At 38.3% G+C, this 19,788-nt stretch overlaps 1 long non-coding RNA gene across 1 annotated transcript in view; it reads left to right on the forward strand.

The window, feature by feature from the left end:
- LOC126758851 (uncharacterized) overlaps positions 1-19,788 on the forward strand; it is a 151,397-nt gene that overhangs the window by 82,550 nt on the left and 49,059 nt on the right. The gene's annotated exons all lie outside the window — the stretch shown is intronic.

Here is a 19,788-nt window from a genome sequence, read left to right on the forward strand (position 1 = left end):
AGATCGAAGGTCGTCCATAACGAGGCATGTTTTCAACGAGCTCTCGAATGGGGAATTTAATTCCAATTTAATTTTTTTATCACAATGTATATAAAAGTACTTGTAGTACATTGTGTAGCACATATTACATTCAAAATGCGTTACATTGTTATTCCTCCATCAAAATTTTTGTATTCCGCCTAGGCCTGCAATGATAAAGAGGAATTTTGGTTATACATTTACCGAAAATAGTTTTTGTGTGGCATAAAACAGTAGTATGAGGAGATGGTGGTGGCGCTTTGTATTGAGTAAGTGGTTGAATGGTTGATCACCGAGCACATTTGTGCATTTTTCCCCTGTTCGCTTCGCTGGGACTTGGCGTTAAACTTTTTGACCACAGCCCGCGAATTACAGACAGAGTGCAACCAAAAACACAACAAAAGCAACAGCTACGCAAAGTTAACTTTGTTAATGGCAGTCCCAAAGCATTTTGGCCTTGCTGCACTTTTATTGTTTACTAGCATAAAATAATCCACCGCGGCGTAAGTGAATACTCAATGCAAATAAATATTTTATGAATTCAGATAAGAGAGTTATGATGCAACGGGTATTGGTGTTTATTATTGTGTTGGTGGATAAATCTAAAATTGCTGAATTTTATGTGTTTGTAAAACTGATGATCTCGAAGATTGCAAGAGTTTAAATACAGGCTCCAACTTTGTGCTCACTTCATACCACCGGATCTCTTTCCCTTAACACAAATGCAATCAAAACGTAGCGTTGGTAAAGCTCCGTTGTGTTACTTTAAACTATTATATACTGGATCATAACACCTTTATAAATCGATAAATCTCTTTGAACCTTTTACAAATTTGTAGATACGGCTGATGCCAGTTTTGCTATGTCTCTTGGCTCACCGAAGGTAAAACTGTCGAAATGTTTCAACCTCAACCGTTTGCAAAGGCTAATATTTCCCCCTCACCCTCCTCCATAAAACTTTGATGATTTGTGTCCGTCAAGTTATTTAACCTTACCGGACTAATGCCTATTGGACAATGTCCAGTATCCAAAATAGCTTGAACCAGTGCTAGAATACAATATGCTAATAGAGATTCAACACGGTACGATTCCAAAGTGTGTGCAGGCCTATACAGCAATATAAGGCAACCGATGCCTTCCTTACCTCTCCACAATGTTAGGTCTCCATGAAAGCTTTCTATCATGTATAAACCCTAGGTTTTTTACCTTATCAACAGAATTCTCGGATCTTATACCTCCTGGTAAATAAAACCATTTCAATTTTACTTGTGTAGTCGCTTCTCCAGTTGTACACCACATTGAGATACCATTCCGTTAGCTCGTACACGATATTTTGAAAATTTTCTTTAACCATAGAAAGAATTTCATCAGCGTAGGCTGTCACCCGATAGCCTCGTTCCTCGAGTTCTTGAAATAAACGGGGTGCAGATCCCTCTGTCGGCGAACAAAACTTACGCTCTGTAAATCTCTCTTTATTCTCGTTCTATTATACGGAGCAGAAACGTGAACGATGACGACCTGAGATGAGAAAACATTTGGAGCATTGGAGAGAACGCGCTGAGTAGACCATGTCGTTCCAGCAAAAAGCTTCTTCGACTCCAGACCAATGGGTGGACAAAGGGAGAAGGGGCTCCCACGAATCCAATAGTAAATGATAGATAGACTGACCCTCGGTTGAAGTGCCAAAAAATAAGAAGTAAATGAAAGAATCATATGGAATTTAAAATAGTTTTACAGTGATAGGCGGGGTATCCCTGTTAGCCTTTCGGGATGACACTAGCCCACCCCGCTTCGACCACTTTGTCGCAAGAAGAGTATATATTTAGGTTCGATTCCACCTCAAAATTTTCGAGGGATTTTAAGGTTTACTGATACATTGCTGAATATAAATCACCGTCAGTCCCCTACGCATGTATATCTAATGGTTTTGGCTATGTGATATTCTTCCAATTATGTATTGACTGTGAGTGTTTCTGTTGATTTTCAATTTGAGAAAAATGCCTCAGCACTACCATTAGCGCTTGTGGTCGTAGGTTGTAACCCCAGCTGATGGCAGCAAAATTCATATGCGTCACGCTCGTGAAAGGAAGACCCACGTTCATCAGTAAAATGCGTCCACATAAGTTTTACATGTTGCTTTTATTTTCGCGGTGTTGAGAGATTCCTTGAATATTTTGTAAATATATTCTTTGAATTTGTTCTTATTTCTCACCATTATTCCTGACCAGCCCAACAAGCAGCCGTCTCTTACAGCCATCTTGTGTTGACTTGTTCACCCTTTGTTTATCTTTTCGGCATTTTTGTTTGCACCTTCGCACAGTTCACCACCAGTATACCGTTACTCAGGTTGTTGTGTATCATAATAATGAAAAGCTGCTTGGGGTTTCGCCATTGTTGAAGCACTTAATTCGCCAATTCACCGTTATACATACAACGAAGTGTGAAGTGGTTTGCAAACTCATAAATATGTACATACACATTTCATCTGAATTTATGTTATGTACTCTCATACACATATGCATTCTTCTACCCACGCAAGTGGGGTGCACATTCTTCGGAGGCTTGCTGAAATATCCCAAGCCACTTTGGTGCGTTTCTCTCGAAATTTATTTTCGTTTCGGCTTCTGCGGCTTTCATACATACTTGTATGGACTGGGTCATATGAAGTTATCTTCAGTGCGGTAATACATTTACAAAAACATTACTAAAATTACAGCAACAAGTTATCTGTTTTGTTAAATCCTTCGAGGTATTGAGCGCGCCACTTATAATGGGTTTATTAAAATTTTACACAGCGCCATTAATATTGCCCTTTACGACGGAGTTGTTCGATAAGTAACGAATAGATTTTCACAGCAGTTGAGTGGGTCTCGGACTTTGTAATATTTTACCTTAGTTTAGTTTGGAGTTTAAGATTGTTCTTTCGCGTGTTTTACTGTCTTGATAAGTATCGGAGGCCTTACACTTACATATTTCCAAATAGTCTCAAAAACCCGGCACTCCCGTCAATATTTCTGTTAGATGGTGAACCAGCAGGGCTTTTTCGTCTATTGATTGGTAACCAAAAATTCAAAGTCAGTCAGATAGTAGAACCACAACAATTAGTTAAGATTAATTGGAAACTACATATATTCTGGTCTATTTTTTTATATACCGAATTCACATACCAGGTATAAACATGTAAAGCTTTCAGATGAAATTAAGTCATGTCTTCTATTTCCTGCAGATCTTTTTAAATTTTTCTGTGAGTTATCGTTGACATATATCACAGACTGAGCATTGTATATGGTACAAGGTTAACTGGGAGTTAGAAAATCCTTGGAGGAGGTGTAGGTGGTATTATCCCAATATTACTAAGTTGTGATGCCATTAGAGCAGGAAACTACTCCATCGATATCCATGGGTGGGCCAAGGGCGCTCGTGCATCCGATGGAAAGACCAATCGCATAGCGACCTGTCTACACTTGGAATGTACAACTGGAGTGAACTTCTAAAGAATAGAGGCAACTGGCGTAGTTTCGTGTTCTCGGCCCAGATCGACCCCCGGTTGTAGTGCGAAAGAAGAGGAAGAAAGTGAAGGAATCTAATGGAATTTACAATCATTGTCCAATTTTTACACAGAATACCATGCAGCTTTGTTGTTTGTGAGGTATGTACATTAAACCTATTCAGGGGCGTGGCCACGTGAACGTTTCCACTATTTTATATTTATGGGAACATGTTTCAAAGACGGAAAAAAATTAAGAGGGTACTTTTATTGGAATACTATTGTCTTTCTCGTGGGAGTGGGTCTTTTTTATAGTATGAAGTGGCATCGAAATTCGGAGTGCGGAACTTTAATCCACTAAACCTAATCTACTCCCATCTCATGTCTTTTCCACGGGGCCACTGGACTAAGTATTACTACACGGAGTAATAGTGGGTCTGTCTTTTAAGTAGTTCAGGCATTATTAGGACATTTAATGGTCCGTATAAAGCTAAACAACCAAGGATAAATTTTGTTTAATTATAAACACTCTAGGTTCGAATATAGAATGAGGCTGTGTGGACTTCTTTTAAAACATTGGTATTTGGACATTGTTAATTTGGTCTTATGTTTGTTTCTAATGACATATTTGGATATTTTGCAAAACCCAAACTGTATTAAATCTTTAAAAACCTAAATATGAAATTGCGTTTTTAGTTATGTGCCAACCCACATTGTTCCCTTTAGCCATAACTAGCAGCTCCACGCTTCACTTAACCGAATAACCATTATCAACCGTGCATTCAAAGTAACGTCACACCACTTCGTACGGAAGGCTCGTTGCAATAAGTTGTTGTGGAATGCAACATGCCACTTGCCACTTGCCACCTGCACGCGTTTCACGTGTTTACATTCTACTTCAATGCAACGCCGCTAAGTTCGCCAAAGCGGCGGTTGGCTTTCGGTTGTTCCAAGCAGCGGAATGCTTTAAAAGCGGCTGCCACTAATTCAGACTCTAAGAGTACGCGAAAAGCAGCGCCGTCGCTACCATCAGCGGCTGCCAACCAATTAAGTGTGAGTGAGTCGTGTGAATGTTGTATGTAATTAAGTTAATTAATTTTCTAAGCCTACAAAAGCGCATTGCCAAGCAAAAGCTAGCATACGTGCAACTATTTAGTTGAAGTGTGTAGAAACCCTGACGGAATTGTTTTGTCATTGGTCAAGTGATCAGTTCAGTGAATCAGTTCAGTGAATCAATTCCATTCAAACAACAAGACCAAGCCAGCGAAGCCGCTGTCTCTTAATTCGCCGAACCATACCAATCTATTCGTATATCTCGTACAGTCCATTGAGTGCGCCATTCGCCGTTGCCAATGCGCAAAGATCCATAAATCTTCCGCTGAACCTTTCTCTCGAGACTTATCAGATATTGTCATCGTCCATGCCTTTGCACAATACATCAGAACGGAAATAACGAGTTATAGAGTTTGGTCTTTGTTCAACGAGAGAGGACTTTATTTCTCCACTCAAACTCGAAGTAGCACCTGTTGGCAAGAGTTATTCTGCGTTGGATTTAGAGGCTGACGTTTTTGTTTGTGTTAATGCTGGTTCCAAGATAAAAGATATGACTGTCAACAGTGACGTGGGAGCCAAATGACGAATGCGGTGATTGTTTGTTTGATGACAGTAGATAATTCGTCTTGTCCTGGTTCACAATCAGACCTATTCGTTTCGCTTTCTTATACAGTCTGGTGAAAGCAGAACTAACGGCGCGGTTGTTATGGCCAATAGTATCGATATCATAGACCAGCAGTTGTACACTCTTATAGAAGGTTGTACCTTCTCTATTTAGCTCTGCAGATCGTATTTTTTTCCTCAGAAATATATTTAAGACCTAATACGATTTGCTATCAAACATCTCGAAGAGGTCCTTCCCGATCCTGAGTTAGTTCACACATTCGTGTTAGTTTTGCGGGGATACCAAATTCAGACATAGCGGAATAAAGGTATATGCTTCCTGTGCTGTCAAAAGCAGCTTTATGTTAGGAACCTTAACCATTAGCTCTCTCCATGTTCGACAGCAGTCCTGTTTGTTCCTTTTTTTTCTCAACATTCCAATTTTATACCTTTACGGTCCCCAATGTTGCCTATAAGGAAGAACAGTATAGAGAAATGGTAACAGATCTACCATATATGCAATTAAGGTGATGAGATTCTTCAGTGCTGTGGCATTCGATGAGCTTTTAGGAAGGGAAGAGAATTGATTAGTTAGTTATATGAATCGAATTTGGAATTATCTCGTAAATCTCAAACAAGCTTTGGTAATCATATTATAAAATAGAGCTCGTATCTAATTTATTGATGAGTTTATCGCAATGATAACATAAAAGGTGATCGAGTTATCGATTGCCTTAGACCGACTTTCTGACTTTTAAGTAAGCCATAGGATTGAAGATTTCGAAGGTACTCAGCATTGCTGAGATTCATAGAATACAACTAAGGGTTGGAATATAGTTAAATATTCTCAAACGCGAGATTCTTCTGGGAAAAATGTTAAAATTACTTAGGTAGAGGAGGTCTTTCTATATTGAAAAAGACACATTATGTTTGCCACGAAGTTTGTAACACCGCAAAGGAAACCGCAAACGGTAACAAGGATATAGTATGTGTATAAATGATCAATGTGACGAGCTGAGTCGTTTGGAACCTGTGCGTCTAACTGTCTGTAAATATAAGAGCTAGTCTCTCAGTTTTTGAGATGTCGATCAGAAATTCTGCATATGTCGTTTTCTCCCGGAAAAGCTTTTGTTTTGTAGGAATTGCCAATATCGGACCACTGTAGCATATGGCTGCGATTCAAACTGGACGATCAAAATCAAGTTCTTGTACGAAAAACTTCAAGTCCTTTTATGGAGAACTTTTTTAGTTAGGCAATTATAGCTTTGCTCCAAACAATTTATTGTTTTTTTTTGTTTAATGATATTTATGATTAAGATCTATGAAAAATATGTAGTGTAAATCAGAATAATTTAACCAACAGTTAATTTAATTTAACAATTGTTAATCAAATCCAATCATCTGCATGGTCTTGATAATTTCTTCTTTCGAAATTGATTGTGAGACTATTTTTAGTTCCAAGAAAAGGAGTAAGTTTTTTATAACTACAATTACCTGATTTCTTTTTGGAATTCCTTATTCCTTCTGGGTACCCACCAGCATTCAATTACATATAACTATTGCTCACCAATCTATTAGTGTGCGGTTCATAGAATGTATCGCAACTGTGGCCAATGTGTGGGCACTACACCGCCCAGCAACAAATTACTCAGCGATATTGCGAATTTTAATGCATTCATCGAATTTCAAAGCGAGTTTATTACACATAGGAGTACATACATATGTTTATACATCTACTATTGTGTGTGAGCGTGAACAGTTACTGTACGCGCCGGTTTGTTTGTGGTGCTGCAGCCTCCAATTATTATAATTTTTATTGAACAATTGATGCTTGTTGCCGCAATTAGTAGACATCGGTTTATGCCCGCTCTTCGGCTGCCTGCATTTTCGCAACACTTCACAGTCAGGCATGGACACCAACACACACACATATGCGCATATTTCGAATTTTAGAATATCATGGCAGCCGATAACTAGTTCAACTGAAAGCTATTTTGCATATTTTAGGTTTATTAGTCCAAATGAGCGTGGTTAACATTTATGAAATGCCATAAATGTACCACTTTTGCTGGCAGGAGCATGCTTACTTTAGAGGTTACAAGTGTATTTGTGTGTGTGTGTGTGTGTGTTACATACATTTTGGGATAATTGTTATTTTTTCTTCTTGATTGAACTTTTTGTTGAGGTCTTTCTACAGTCTTAATCCTCAACTAGGCATACTATAAGGAATCTAGTTTGTTTCTATGTCCTTCCAATGAGCTGTAAATTTAGCTATTGAAGGATATTCATAATTTGAGGATTATTTTAAAAAGCTGCCAGAAAATTTCAGAAATAATCAATCAATTAATAGACTTTCATGATGAACTGTGAAGTGCACTTCAGTTTGAATAAAAATACCTATTAATAAATGGCCCAAAAGTTTGCTCTCAATGCAAATACTCATTCCATACTACACACACATACATAAGCATATCAGGCTTAACGTCAATATTCCCCAAATTCACACGGATGTAAAATTGTACAGCACTTACTTTCCAAACTTAATAGTTAGTTAATTGACCATAAAGTTGTGTTTTAAACAATTTATTATAAATTTTCCACATACTAAACTCATTGAGGTAGAACGCTCCCAATGGCGAATGAACTTGCTGAATGAAAATTTCATTTAATAAAAAATTTATGCAAAGACCACAAAAGTCAGTTGGAAATTATGCCCTCGCACACAGCCACAGTTAAATGTGTATGTGTGTGAATGGGTGTTGTTGTAAAAGGTGACGATGCGAGGCGCATATGAGCCGGAAGATTTAATTAGTCCTGTAGGTGTGCAGCTTTGGCTGCTTTTATGCATGTATGCCTCTATCGTCCATAATTATGATTGTGTGTGTGTGTATTAGCTTAAGCGGAAATGCTCGGCAGACTCATATACACAAATGAATTGGGAGTAGGAAGCATGGCAAAGCCGTCTGTGGAGGAAGTAATGAAACCACGAAACGGATGTGAGGCTCGCATACATGCTGTACGTGAGGCCTTTATAGGCAGCAACTGCTTGGGTATGGCAATATGAGACGGCGTAGAATTTATGATGATGTTTTCAGTACCTTAGTTTATGACCCTTTCATAATATAAGTTATAAATGGACAGGACAGAATTCTTCAATGTCGAAGATGTAATCCATTTTTCGCTGTTGAAAGTGAGGTTTCGAATATTGTGAACCAAGTCTCAATATTTTTTCTGTTAGTGTAGCACTTGTAATGTATTTGTAAAGCTCTTGGTGGTTGTACTGTGTTCTCTCGTCGAACTCATTTGACCGATAACCAGACTCAAAGTGGAAACCAAGGAATATGTGCTCTGGTGTCTCCGCTCTTTAGTCACAGAAGCGACACAGATCCGTGGGCACTAGCCTAAGCTGTTCAGATGACACCTTTACTCACAGTGACCAGTATAAAGTCCCACAGGCTGTCTTAATTTGAACTATTTAGTATTCTCAGAAACAGCCTCGCTTGTCGAATCCCGGAAGCTTGTCGCCAGTGGTAATTCCTACTCTCCATCTTCTTTCCGTAGCTCTTTACGTAAAGTGCTGAGGCCCACAGTGAAGAACGATTCCGTTCCTATCGGACTGGTTGTTTCAGTTTCTCTCGCCAGAATCGGCTAACTCATACAAAGCAGGCAGCTGAAAATGTCAATGTCCTGATACAGTTACAAGCCAATCGTGTGTCAAGTCCGCTCCGGTAATTTTGTTGTCAAAAATGTTCTACTCACTGGAATGCCTATTAAGGACCGTTTGAAGAAAGCTTTCACCTAGTGGTGGCCAATAGGAGGGAAATTTTGTTCTACGCAGTCACTTTATAGTTTGGATCTGGCCTAAAGTGATTACTATGTGCTTCTGTCTATGGCGAATGATTTTAGTAGTGAAAAATTCTCTTCAAGAATTTGTGAAAATCGGCTGTCCCCATTTTTTCTTATAGGGAAACAGCCTTGTCGAAATGTCTATGAGAGTGTCGTTATGCATTTACATTCAAGTCACAAGTTATCAAAGAAAATTATGCTTAACCCTTTAGTTGAAGCGTTTTAATTATTTTAAATAAATCATTCAATTTAATGCAAAAATAATTAACTTATTTTTACTAGAGCTTATATACTAAGCACTGATTTTGTTTTATGGGAATCATATTGTAGATTCTTGATGATGCTATCTTGAATGGATGTGTACAGTTACTATATTTTGAACAATGCCATACCTTCCAGCCGATTTCGGTCCAGTTTTGAAAACTGAATGAATGCATATTATTCAAAACCGGTATTATGACTCGAACCAGCTTTTACTCTAGATCTATATTGGTATGAGAGCTAAACTTGCTAAAAATACTTCAACTAAGTGTCGCCAGTATTGCAGTATTAGCAGGAACCTTTTTTTTTAATGACGATAGGCGTATTATCTAAATTCGAAATCAAGAACTGAAGTTTAGAAATTTCCGAAGGGACGCGAAAAATATAGAGTGATCCATTCCGAAGTTCCCTACCTTTTACAGAAAAAACACTGAAACTTCAAATTTAATGGGAAATGTTTATAATTTTTTGAAGGAACATGGCCGCGGCTACTTCTCAGATCATTAGATCGTCCACCCATTGAGTCCAACTTTCGATGACTCGTTCGAACATTTCGACTGGTAACTGGCAAATGACGCCCATGCTGTTTTGCTCCAAGCCAAGAATCGAAGGGGGATTGTCCGCATATACTTTAGATTTTACATATTCCCACAGAAAAAAGTCTAGCGTTGTGATATGATACCTTCTTCGTTGCTATTGATGGTTACGTTCTCACTGGAAGAAATATAGGTCGATGATCATCCAGTCGTTGCCTCGAAACCTTCTAATCTTTTTGAAACTTTTCAAGAGCGTTGGTGTTGCAAATTGTACGCTCAATAGACCGAATATTTTGACCATAAGGTGAGCAAAGTGGCCGAAAAGTAATAAAGTAGAACATTTATTCAGGCGCAAGTCTTGAAATGACAAACACTACTGAACAAAAATAACAGGGCAGCTTGACACGACTCCCACGTGTCGAAAAAATGCTACTGAGAAAAAAACCTCTACATGGATTATCCTTTATTTTGAACGAAGGTATGGGTTGAATTATAATATTAAAGTTACACTTTGACATTATCTATTAACATATTTACTGTGGACAATTCTCAACCGCAGAATTTTCTACAAGGTACCAGTTTCTAGCTAAAGCAGGTCAATCTTAATAAAAGGTTCAAATGTTTAAAATTGATTTTCAACGCCAGCGGCCATTCGTAGAAGAGCACTTAATCATTTTAGTTTAATAAAAACACGATAACTTTCTGGGTTGTTTACAATAAAGCTTACAGTTAAACCTAACCTTGTAATAATAATTTTGAAAATCCCTAATAAATCATCCATATCTAAGGTGGCCAAAATAAATTACAGAAGGAAAGGTGGCACTAAAAGCAACCAAACTAAATGCAAACACACACCATATCAGTTTACTTTTAGGTGCAAAGACAACTCAGTCTACTTTTAGGCGTAAAAACCACTCAACAAAGGATTAGCATAAATAATTTTAGGCTGCGCGACGCTTACATTTCATTCTCTGCTTATATTTTGTGCGCTGGTTCAGTATCAGTTACTACTTAAAATGAAATTTTACTTTCTGTTTATTTTCTGCAAAGTTTTCACTAAAGAAAAATTAATAACTGTGCACAACTACACCCTACCAACTGCCACACTACCACGACACGAAATATACTCATACTCGCAACAATTACAATTATTGTTGCATATTTGAAGGCGCTCAGCCGTAGCTACCCTTCACTGCCTACAACCACCGACTTGGTGTTGCTTCATTTGGCTAAACTTTTCTACACTTTGCTAAGTAGCTAAGTTAATTGTGTCAAATTGCACCAAACTAACTGTTGGAACTTGCACAAAGCAACAATAAAAACATTGTGGAATTGAAAATAACTGGCAACAATTATAAAAGTCTGCCTACAGCCAAACAGCGGTGCACTTAGCTTGGCGTGTATTTCGTCGTTTGCAGCCAAACGAAAGCGATTCAATACAATGCCAACTTGCCGTTATTGTTTTTAGTGCCACATTTGCATTTGTGGTGCAACATTTGTAGTTGTTGTTTAAGTGAAATTTTGTTGTTTCTTATTCTCATTGTGGCCGAGGTGTCGGCGGCATTTTGTTTGTTATAAAAGTTGGCGCTGGCAATCAAGGTGATGAAACAAATTACTGTAATGCTGTTTATGCACTCTAATTCCATTGTCACTTCAGTGGAAATTTGTAAAAATAGTTTTGATGGAACGAGTACGTGAAGGCAAGTGGTTGAACACTTAAATTAAATACTTTCATGACGCTTGGGTCTAGAATGATGGTCTTATAAGCCGAAGCTATTCGCTTTAGAGTGAGATCTTAATTGTCCTTTCAATAGCAGAGCTCTGGTGGCTCCAAGGTATTTATATCTATAACAAGGCCGAAAGCAAGAAAGATAAATTATCAAGTTCTTCCCGTCAAATTCTCAACTATGGGAGAGACTTTAGGCCGTATTCCCTTAATGACTCACGATACAGTTTTGATATGCTTGAGCCATGGTTTCCTTAGCAATCTTTGTCCTTAGTTTGGACACATCTACTTGCATGCGCAACAGTTCCAGAGCTCATTTCTTCTGTTTGTTATAGTTTGCTCAGATGTTTGATTGGTATAATTTAGATATCACAGTTTTTTAGATATGATTATACTAAAGGCCCGTCAGCATTCTCAACGTCTAGTTATCGGTTTGGAAGCTGCGTTTGGTAGTTGGAGAAATAAGTTATGCAATCTATCATATAACATTCCATTGTCCACGATACATTCCATTTTATATTTAGTTTGAAAAATAAAATTTCAACAGAAATAATTAAATAATACTTATTGGATTAGATAGACAACTTAGTCTTGCCATAAGTTCTGTTACCTTATGATACAAGAGTCACTTTCTGTCTTCACATAAGCCCTCAAACGATTCCGCAATTGATCAATAGCAGCACGAACAGTTTCTGTTGGTATTAGTGACGCTGCACGAAACAAAATTTCTATGGGCTACTCAACAGACAATGTTCTTCAACTCCGATCACAAACTGCAGTCCAAAGAATTCAAATCCGGACTTCCAGGGAGTCAACCATCAGAATATATGGCACCAGGAATATTGCAGAAGCTTCCTGGAAGATTCAACGTTCTTCAAAGAAGAGAGTATTGCTTAACAGCTTTACCACGTCTTCTAAAATAACCTGTTGGTATACCTATTTTCACAGAACGCCTTTACAGGAGGCTCACCACCAAACCATTACATCAGCTGAATGGTAACAATGTTGAATCCTTAGAATAAGATGTTTGTGTCTTTAATTATTCTGCGTGGACGTTTTGACGTTTCTGTTTTTTAGATCCATGTTTAGTGGTAAAAAATTTGTTTCTCTAAAAGGGTAGCCCTCATGGCCGCTTACAGCGTGCTTCTGCGAATACCGCTTGTATCTGCTGAGCCTAATTTGTTTCGAAAGAATTGTCAGAAAATGACCAGCTGACCGACAGTAGGTTTTCATTTCAAATAATAATACTGATACCGTCGGTTCTGTCAAAAAAATCGTGGAAAGTACGTGAGCAAAATTTCAGAAGATATCTCAAAAACTGAGGACGGGTGGATGGGCAAACAGGCGGATATGATTAAATAGTTTATTTTCGTCATATCTTAGTATTTTATAGGGTCGCCGACATTTCCTTCTGGTTGTTGTAGGACAATGACCATATCTGTTTCTGCGAAGTGGTCAGCGTTGTGTGATGACAGACTAAGTATGTACCCTAACCTGCCTTCAAGTTAATATCAAAAGTTTGTTGATGCTCGACTGTGAGTGGTTCCCTATCAAACAAAAAATGTATCTCCTGTCGCCTTAAATGCTATGCAACTTACTAGGTCTGGCCTAACATAGTGGAAGCAGAATCTATCAATCCGTTTGGTTTATATCTGAACTTAGAAAAACTTACTAAGTATGTTTAGATTAGATTAGAATCCAGTCTACTCTAACTTGTCCCTTCTTTATGACAAATTCATCTTCCGGATATTATATTTTTCACAGTGGTTCAATCGGCGTCGATTTTCTTGACTGCTAAGAAAGCACTGGGGATGCAAACTAACGGAGAATATAATATATTCGTTTACTCCAAATATATTTAGAAAAGGTGACTACAAAACCTCCGTATTCTAGTCTTTTAGATTAATTAGACATATTTCTGTTTTCCGAGGTTCAAAGATATAGATTGCTTACTGTATACTGGACCGAGTTTATCAAAGATATAGATTATTTATAGTACCAAGTGTATTTTGAAATATTAAGTCGAGATATCATAGAAGAAAAGAAAAGAAAACTAGTGGATTAGGAAGATCTTTAAAGTTTGGTTATTTTAGCTAATTGCTCGGTCAAGTCTCCATGAAGGCTGATTTTAGAGTGATGTGGATATAACAAATAACCTTTCGGTTTGAACAAGCTTCAGAACTAATAGTTGAATATTTATTAAGAAACTCGCTTTCGGGGTTCTAGTTTAATGAAAGCTCATGTTTTATCTTTTTTATAGTTCTATTTGAAAACCGTTATATTAAACTCAACGGAAAAACTACGACATTACTCAGGGCACCAGTGATATTCACCCTTCTTCTTCTTTATTGGCGTAGACACCATTTACGCGGTTATAGCCGAGTTTACAACAGCACGTCTTTTTGCGTCGAACACTATCAGAGCTGGAGTGCTTTCATCCATCCGGGCGACTTGTCTTAGCCAGCGTAGCCGCTGTCTTTTAATTCGCCGAACTATTTCAATGTCGTCGTATATCTCGTACAGTCCAAAGTAGTACCTGTCGGCAAGAATTATACAGCGTTCAATTTCGAGGCTGACGTTGTTTTTGGTGTTAATGCTGGTTACAAGATAGACGAAATTATCACCGACTTCGAAGTTATGATTGTTAGCAGTGACATGGGAGCCAAGTTGCTATGGCGATGGCTGTTCATGTGATGACAGGACCCACACCAGGGTTATGCGCTGGGTTTGGAACCCATCACGCAAAAAACACCCCCAATGATGGTCTATAGTGTCCAATGAATTACAGCTTGCAACGAAATGAACAAAGTATTCTATTAACAGAACCCTAAACTGATTAACACCTGATCTCTTGCTCTTTTGACAGCTAAATGTTTCTTGCAGTGAACTTACATAAGTCGTTGAAAATTTCTTGAAAATAAACAAGTCATGTTAGTTGCCTTTAAAAGAGGGGCAAACAATTAACGCCAACTTCAGATGTCGCAGACTTACAGTCCTAGATGAAACGAGAGTACTGAATGAGCAACACGGAATTGAAGTTATGTAACTTCTCGGGCATGAGTAAAAAACAATGAAGAATCACCTGCGCTTGAAAGAGAAGCTGACGCCAAAGCCAAGATCACAATGTAAAATTTGACTATCACAGTACAGTTACGCTAGTAGTTATACGGAGCGCCACCTCTCTCGGAAAATGCACTAAATCAAATCTTTACCTTGCAAACTACACATTTTGCCTCAACACGAACTCGCGTCGAACCGGTGCTCCATTATTTTGACATTACAGTTGGCCATGCAGTTCTGCACTTAAAAGTTGACTGTTGATGTAGATCCAGTGTAATTTGGCATTTGGCCTTCAAATGCGCTTAAAGTAAAGTGTCAACATCGTCAAGGTGAAACGCCAAAACCTCATGTGCGCGCTAAAACTCACGCACTCATATACCCACACACACATACATATATACATACACATATTTGCGAAGTAATGCGCGTAAGTAGTGCAGAATTGCCTGTAATCTTTGCCGAGGCAAAATGTCGACAAATTTCACTCAGCTGCTCCAAATGAGGCCTTCAACAAGGTGCCGGAGCGCGCAGCCCCTAGGGGGGTGGGAAACTATTAAACTCAACTGCAAGCATTTTCTCTCATTTATATAAGTGAGTTTGTATTACTATATAAATGTGTGTGGGTGAGTGTGTGCGTTGCAACAATACAAGGAAGCATTACTGTAGTCGCAGACATTTGATGGCCGCAAGCAAAGTGTCGTACTCGCTTTTCAGTTACCTGTCGCTAAATGATGAATTAATGATGCTGCGAGTACATTACTGTGCAACCCTGCGCCGCCTGGAGTGGCTTGATGTGGCGCGCAGTTGCGCTTTGCTCACTTAGTGCCGTACTCCTTACGTCTTGGGCGCTGATTATTGTCAATGTTCGCTATTGCTGTTGCTCTTGTTATTGTTGCGGCTTCCAGCTATTGTCTGCGCTCCTTGGTAACGCATATACAGGTGTGTGGGTGTGTGTGTGTGTATTTCTGGATAAGTACTGCTTCTTGACGCTGGATTATCCTTTACTTGCTATTTCCTCTTTCACATCTGTCTCCTTACTCTCTCTCTCTCTGTTTGCTTGCTTCCAGGCCGTTGTTTCGTTTTAAGCGCACATTTCCACGCTTTTATTTAGTCAGCGTTTTTTTGCTTCGCTTTTTCACTTTTGTTTAATTATCTGTCCAAGACTATGCTTAAGTGCTGCGGCATTATTTATATCGATGTCGTGAGATAATTATCATGTCGTGTGCGAGATAAATGAGTGCGCGTTGATGGCGCTGGGTTGGCGGTTGGTGTTGGTGTAGTGAAGGATTTAATTGCCTCGGTAATTACCAGGGAATATGGGGGAAAATCGGGTTTAACAATTTTATACTGATCTTAAAATATTTTATAAGGGGTTATCCATTTCGAGATTCGAATTTAATGAGGAATGTTTATTATCATTCAAAATTCTTGGCATTTATTTTTTGAAGACTATCTCTTTCAAATGTCGGCCGCGGCTACTTCTCAGATGATCCATCCGTTGGGTTAGACTTTATAAATCCCCACAGGAAAGAAAACTAACGGTGTTATATCACACGATCTCGGTGGCCTATCGACCTAAATCCATTGAATGATGTGATATGTGGGAAGTGCCGCTGTCTTATTGAAACCAAATGTCGCCGAGATCACGAGCTTCAAATTCAGGCATCAAATAATCGGTTATCATGGCACGTTAACGGTCGTCATTGACGATTACGTTTTCATCGGCATTGTTTTGAAGAATTATGGATCGATGACTCCACTAGTCAACAAGCCACACCAAACCGTTTTTTTCTGTATGAAATGGCAGCTCTTGTATTTCTTCAGGTTACTCTTCGTCGCGAATGTGGCAATTTTGCTAGTTTACATAGCCATTGAACCAGAAATGGGCCTCATCATTGAACAAAATTTGGCTCGAAAACTTTTGATCTTCTTGGAACTTTCGAAGAGCAAAGCGATGTAGCTTGGGAAGGTTGAGCGGCTTCAATTCTTGTAAAAACTGGAAGCTTGACACGACTCACGCGTGATCTGTCAAAAAAAAGGCTATTGATAAAAGTAATTCTACTTAGAGCACCCGTTATATTGTTTGGCTATATAGAGGAATGCATCAGTTAAGTCTTCATATGAAATATTATTATGCATATGCTTAAGCTATTCAGACATACATATGTACATATGACTAAGGCATATACGCACTTAGTTATTACGAACAATTAGTCTTAAAACGTCACTCATTCAAAATTTCGGTTGCATGGCGATTATGATAATAATAATTTTATGCAAACACACATAGTGGCTTTGCCTTGACAAGTACTTAGTTTGACATTTTACTCCCTAAATGCACTTTTACCATTTTCTGAAGATGAGAGTTTAAGGTTAGGTGCCCTCTGATGTACTCTACAATATTACTAATTTGCCTTTTGTCTAAAAGTCGATGATTTTTGGTGTCCACCATCAACACTATCTCAAAGTAATAGTGTTTTGAGATCTTCAAAACAACAATTCCTCTTAGCTTCATCCGATTGGGCATACTCGCCTGCCTTTTCGTTTACTTCTATTTCTATATGACTGGGTACCCAGATGATATTAACTGAGCTACCTGCTTATATTCTAGTTAGTTCTAGTCGTTGTTTTTTTTTAGTAACCAAAAAAAACATTTTGTTTTGATAAAAGTATTACAGTTTAACTCAGATTTTACGTCTTCGTTGGCTCAGGAGTAATTTTTCAGATCAATCAGATATAATGCCTTAAATTATTCTGTATTAACCGAAATGAAGCTTTGATATACATATATCTGTAGTTACTTTCTTAGGATTTGTGGCCTCTTGAATGTTGTAAACGGGGTTTTCAATCCCTGATTGGAGAAATATACATTGAAGAAGATGAGTTTTCTTACGTAAAATCGTTCTATCGATTATTTTTCCAATATATGCTTTTTCTAAATAAATCCGATCGGGTTCTAAGCATTAAAAAGATACTTCACCCTTTTTCAAGTCAAAACTGACAGTATTATTAGCCTTCGAAGGTGGAAATCAGTAAAGAAAAAGTACGCCATATTGTCTAGCTTTTCTTCCATAAAGACGAAAACGCAAGCTATGATAATATGAATAGGGTTTTTGGTCTTGATACTCTAACAGGAAATTATGCGCAATTTTGATGTCAAAATATCGAAAAAGTAACATATCTTCGAGTCTGATAGTCAAATAAAAATAAAGTAAATAAAAAACGTTTGAAACCATTTAAATAAGGATCCATGCAAAATAATCTCGAGCCAAAGACACCACACATGTTAAGGGGTTCCATCGGTTTTCCTGGGGTAAAAAACAGCCTTTTTCCAACAAGTTTTTTCTCATATAAAAAATTATTTATTAGAGTTTTTAATTGTTTTTGGGAAAAAAATATTTTAAACTCGGCCATTGCAACGCCATTGACCCCTCGGAAAAAAGATACGAAATGAATCAGTTAAAATTTCATGAAATTTTTTTCAATAGTTGTAATTCTTCCTTAAAAATTTGGACTTGTATCTTAAAGACTTGTGTAAATTTTCATGAAGCTCGGTTGAGTAGTTCTCGAGAAATCTTGCCAACCGATTTAAAAAACACAGTTTCGAGAAAAACGCGTATAAAGACGGCGCACTTAGTCTAGTTAGCCTCGAACGCACAAGTTCTCAAGACCGTATCTCCGAAGCTGTTACTCGGATCAACTTGAATTTAGGACAATATTCTAGAGGTGTTGTAGAATTTAACAACACAATAAAAATAATCGATTTTTTGAAAGCCGTAAACCCACGTAATCCCTTAACACAAAACCTCTTGGAGCAAAATTTCGCCTCCGAATCACTGGTGATAAAACGTAAAAAACACGAAATTGTCAATTGAAAACTGCCGAATCGCAGTGAGCCGGCGCACCGATAGCAAGACCAGGATTAGCGAACGGGAAGGTTTTACTATGTGTTTGATGGTATTTGTAGAAAATCATCTACGATTATCTGCTCTGCTTCGGCCCAACTTCTACTTAGGCCTGTACTGCGAACAATTGGATCTCCTAAAGGAAGCAATCGCCTAGAACAGCTTTGTCCAATGAGAATGGAGTTGTGTTTCACTAGGACAACCTCTGACCATGCACATCGATAGTAGCTCGCTAGAAGCTTTATGAGCTTGTGTTGGCAGTTCTTATGCATCCATCTTATAGTCCCGATCTAACACGAAGTTATACCTACCCATCCCTGTCTATAGCGAACAACTTTGCAAGTGCCCCATTTTTGGCAATAGCGACTGGGTGCAAATATGAAATCAATAGCAATGAGTTATTTGGCGAAACGGGTCATATCTGACCATAATGAATTCGTAGTCATTAAGCTAAGTGAAACCTTCAATTTAATAGAAGAATAATATATATTTTCTTTATTATACCTATTTTGTTGCTTATTCCTTCTATAAGTTCCACAGGACAATTCGTTTGCCTTAGATTTGATATACAATATTGCTCTTTAGTGCCTCCAAAAGCATCATGGGGTTTTGCTGCGGCGTAGAGGCAGTTCCTTTTCGTGCTGTGAAGGCGGCTTTAAAATCGACGAAGAGGTGATGTGTACGGATCTTCCTTGCACGGGTCTATTCCATGGACCTACTCGCCTCAGTCCTTATACCGTTCACCGCACTTCGCACTGATATCAGCCTTTACTCTCTTGAGGACATCAGCCAACTGGCCACCTTCCCAATTAAGGGACTGAACATTCCATGTGCATGCTCTTAAATCGTTATGCTGAACACGTTTGGAGTGGTAGTTATCAAACGAAGGGGTCTTTCATCCGATGCTGTTTTGATCTTTTTATTGGGTGTGTTGTTTAACGTGGCGGCTCCCAAACCCACAATCCTAGGGAGGCATGATTCGCTTCCTTCACTTCATAAATTGCCTGCAACAAATATGCACCTTCTTGGAAAGTTTACTTACTTCTTCTCAGGTCACATTACACTGTTAAATATATCATATTAGTATTAAAATCTAACACCAACTTCCGTCTTAGGCATATTTTCTTGAAAGCTTTCAAAAACTAACTTTTTCCCGCACAATTGAATATTAAAAATTGCCAGTCACTGACTCAAATCCATATAAATCGAAAAAGTGGAAATGGAAATGGCAAGTTAATGTAAAGCCACCAAATAGAGCGTTTAACAATATAATGAGCTGCTGCCGTTGCCACC

This window comes from Bactrocera neohumeralis, chromosome 5 (assembly GCF_024586455.1).
Source record: "Bactrocera neohumeralis isolate Rockhampton chromosome 5, APGP_CSIRO_Bneo_wtdbg2-racon-allhic-juicebox.fasta_v2, whole genome shotgun sequence".
Lineage (NCBI taxonomy): Eukaryota > Metazoa > Arthropoda > Insecta > Diptera > Tephritidae > Bactrocera > Bactrocera neohumeralis.